Source organism: Microtus ochrogaster, chromosome 5 (genome assembly GCF_000317375.1).
Source record: "Microtus ochrogaster isolate Prairie Vole_2 chromosome 5, MicOch1.0, whole genome shotgun sequence".
Classification (NCBI taxonomy): Eukaryota; Metazoa; Chordata; class Mammalia; order Rodentia; family Cricetidae; genus Microtus; species Microtus ochrogaster.
Window position 1 is genome coordinate 35,159,757 of NC_022012.1, and position 4,290 is coordinate 35,164,046.

A 4,290-nucleotide genomic window follows, 5' to 3' on the forward strand; every position below is an offset into this window, starting at 1 on the left:
ACCTGCCGTGGGATGCTAGAATTATCAGCGTGAGCCACTCTTCCTGGCTACCCAGGTAGTGTCCATAGACAAGAATTTGAGCAATAGTTATCATGAAGGCAGATACTAATCCTACTGAGACGTGTTCTTCTGGGGATCTGGATCCAGCTATTTCTTGCCTCATCATCCTACTGTCTTAAAGGTTATTTTTCATGGAAAAAGGGACTTTCTGTTTTCAACTCCTGTTTTGCCATCAGAATGCCTGCCCCCTGGGCTGAGATCAGATTTTTAAGCCTTCCTTGAATAGTCTCACTCTGTGGCAGAGCTGTTCTCCTTACACAAATGAATGAGGTTTCTCTGCTCCCTTTTGTTTCTGGGTGTGACTTTACTCAGCTCTGCAGATTGGTCGTCTTTTTCTCCCACAATTTTCTTGTTAGGCATTTTGGTCCTATTTTGCTCTGAAGTTCAGACTGATGAAGATCTATAGAGAAAAAGAGCATGGACTTTGGTATCAATTTATCTGGGTATGACTTTGGCTCTGTTATGCACCTGCTTTGTGTCCTAGAGAAACTCACTTGACCTCTCTGTGCTTCACTTTTGTATCTGCCAAATACTGGTGATAACACCATCATTTACGTCTTGAGGATATTGTGAGGATGAAATAGTTGTTGAAGTGAAACCCTTCACACTCTCTAGATCGTCTGACACAGAGTGAATGTTCTTGTTCTTGCAACTATTATAATTTTCTTCTAAAGGGAGAAGATGGCACTCTTATTTACCACACCTACGGAAGCAGGCTGTTAGTTTGTTTGTGATTTCTACAAGTCTCCAAATATTGTATTAACCACGCATAGTTCATTAACATGAAGGCGCTTTTAAAGATTTATTTTAAATTATGAGTATGTATGTGGGTATGTGCATGTGAGTGCAGGTGTCTGCAGGGAAAAGAGGCTTCTGATCAGGTTGGAACAGGTGTTCTAAGCAGTCATGAGCTGCCTCATGTGGGCACTGGGAATTGAACCGGGGTCCTCTGGAAGAGCAACACACTCTTAACTGCTGAACCATCTCTCCAGCCTCTGAGCCTGATGTCTTAATAAAGCTTGACACTCTGTAGCAATTCTCTTAAGCTCTCTTATCCATTGTCTCATTTCATTAGTTAAGAATTATCATGACTAAGTAACAAAAAGAATGTTTTTAAAAACTGCTTCTGGGCTTGCTGAGATGGCCCAATGTGTAAAGTGCCTGCCATGTAAATGAGAGGAGTGGCGATCGGATGCCCAACACCCATGTGGAAGCTGAGTGGACTTTGGAGCTCTGCTTGTAATCCCAGGATGCAAGAGGTAGAGACAAATCTTTCCTGGGGCAGAACTGCTGAACAGTTTATAGAATTTTCTATGCATATTATCTCATTTAATCATTACAGTAAGACTATATTTTTAAGGTGTCTCATTTTTTAAAATTAAATACAACTGCATCATTTCCTTTTCTCTCCTCACTTCAACCCCTGCTGTATTGCTCCCAGTTCCTCTCAATTGCAGTCTCCTTTTCTTTAGTTATTACTGCATATGCATGTGTGTGCACAAATAGATAAGCACGAGAAACCGGCTCAGTCCATTTGGTGTTGCGTGTGTTTGTTTTTAGGGCTGACCGCTTGGTATCTGATTGTCACTCAGGGTTCGCAAGACTAATTAGCAGAAGGATAGTGCTTTTTATGCATCTTAATATTTTGGATATTTCTGAAGCCCTAGTGACACTAAATGTCTAAACACCAGGATTACAGGGACACCCTAGACCAGTCCTTTGCTGCCCTGCCATGGAGAATGTGCTCTTTCTCTTGGTCTGTCTCTGGTGATAAATATGGAGCAGGCAGAGACACAGCGCTGCCAGGGTACATCCCTCACTGTTTGTGGACCTCCGGACCGTGGCAGAGCTTCGTGAGTATGCTCATTCGTCTGTCCTTTCTCCAGCCTTTGCTCTCTGCAGATTGCCACTAAAAACCAAGATCAGGGATCTGGTGGCACAGGGTTGCCTTCCTAGGCAGAGAACAATGACCACCTCTCCCATTCACACATGCTGTGACTAGCACATCGGGGTATCTGCACCAAAATCCTGAGCAAAGGCCCATGTGACCATACCCCCCTGTTAGTGTATTGCAGGGTCTTTTGATGAAAGGGTAGACTCAGTTTTGATAGGACAAGCCCCTCACTCAATCCCAACAACACTGGTTGGAAGGGAGAAGCTGCAGCGCTCATTCTTGGACTGGGGGGAGACATTGCCTGGTGTGCTAAGAGCATCCATCTCCCGAAGTGATTTTCCTTTCCAGTCACGTTTTACTGCTGGAGTTACTCAGCGAATTAATAGCTACAGAAATGCAAAGCTCTTTTCTTATTACATTCTATCGATCTAGTTGCCCTGTCGTTAATTGAAAGCCCCGCAAAGTGTGATGGAGAGTTGGACTCCGGATTCTCCATGCATTTGGGCCCAGATCTGTCTGAAAGGAGCCCTTTGGTCGGACGTGAATTATTCTTTCTTTGTCAGTCCTTGTGAGAGCTTTATTCAGGCCTTGTGAGATTTACAATGCGAAATTGTACACTGCCTCTGCTCTTAAAGGAAAATCAAAACTCGGAGTGCTTCTCTGTGGCAGTGGAAGTAACCCATTCCGCACCCCTCTCTCTGCTGATTACCTACATACGACAGTGAAGAAGAAGAAAAATAAACCAATCCCAAATCCGACTCCCGAATGCGGAAGGCAGACATTTTGTTCACGTCTTAAGCAATTTTAGCTGTGGCAGCGCCTGCCCCAAGCTGGTCCTCGCCCGTTTCCATCCTCTCCATACTCCTTCTACACATGAACGAGAACACATGAAACACGACAGAGACCGGCATGCAGTGAGAGATCTTGTTTACGGTTGGCTCGCTATTTTCATTGCTTAACCGACTCTTCCATAGATTTCTTCCATAAAATCCACTAGAGAATTTTATATGTGTCGGGGATGTCCACATACATATTTCATAAAAGGGAGTCTTCTAAAATATCTCAGTGGGGGAGGAATCTCCAGGTCAGCTAAGAGCACACCCGACCTTGTTGCTTTAGTTCACAATGCAATGCCCAGGTGTTGGTGTTTACTACATTTTAATGAGATGTGAGTTTATTTTTTAGTTATTTCAGGTTAGACAACCAGATCTCAAGAGCACATTTGAATCTGCCACAAAGCCTCATTCGCCTCTTACTCTTCTGGAATAATACAGTTCTATAGTCTGGATGAATTTACAAACTTAGTACATGTTATAAGCAACACAGGTCCTGCCTAATGTTTTCACTCTTATGGTGCGTGTATTCCTGAATTTTCTTTCTCAAGGTGTGTCTGAATCCTGCTACTGCTTTTAGCCCGCAAAGACAGGAAGTGCACACACGGCCACAGAGCACGACCTCATTCTAGAACACATCTTGAAAATGTTTTGAATGCTTTCTGAGCACAGGGACAATGGCTTACTGACTTCCCTTTTTTTTTTCTTTCTGGGGGGTGGTGGTGTTCCCCTGTCTGACCTTCGGCTTGCCGAGAGATGTGCATCGCTACCCTGGACTCCCTCAGCTGCTTTCAGGCTGCAGAGAAGGCGGCACCCACGTTGGGAAGCAAAAGCTGTCGCAGGCTGCCTTGCCCACGACAGCGTGTCTAAAAATACATCCACCGAGACGCAGGCATATGCTCACGCCTCGGTGTGAAGGAGCTCTCGCCTGTGTTTCTCGCTATCCCCATCTAAATGCTGAAGCGAGGAGTTAAATTATTCCAGAAGGCCCGCCAGGGTCTGATTTGCCACTGTCTGCTTCCTCGTTGCCTTTGAATGGGACCCTTGATCCAAGGCTTTCAGAGACCAGCCGGTGCTGATGGGGGCCTGTGACTTGGCGGTGGCGCCAGTTTGCTCCTTCTCTGTCTCGGGCATGGTTTTCTGTCCTGCTGGGGAGGGCGAGAGCGCTGGGCAGAGGTGGCACCTGACCCGCTAGAACTCCGATGTCACTGCTGTGGCTGTTACTCCCCTCGGCAAGAGTCAAGGCGCACGCAGGACGGTGGGTCACCTCGCTGGCTATTTTGCACATTTCCTTTCTCCTCCTCAACCTTGTTAGTTTTTTTTTCTCTAAGTGCCCAGGGTTCGAGGGGGTTCCTTAGCCCTTCTCTACCCTTGATCTATTCTGACCTGAGTCTCTCTCTAAGATTTGTAGCACTTCCTCTCGTTAGGAAAGCTTGCTAGTCTCTCATTCCCTGTCTCTGTAAACAGGTTTTTTTTTTTTTTTTTTTTTTTTTTTTTTTTTTT

The 4,290-nt window shown here is 45.3% G+C and overlaps 1 long non-coding RNA gene across 1 annotated transcript in view; it reads left to right on the forward strand.

Moving 5' to 3' along the window:
• Window positions 1–3,757: 3,757 nt before the first annotated feature.
• Window positions 3,758–4,290, forward strand: part of LOC113456059 — a 56,682-nt gene continuing 56,149 nt past the window's right edge. The window contains exon 1 of the long non-coding RNA XR_003376928.1: window positions 3,758–4,045. This is a non-coding gene — a long non-coding RNA (uncharacterized LOC113456059). The remainder of the gene's footprint in view (window positions 4,046–4,290) is intronic.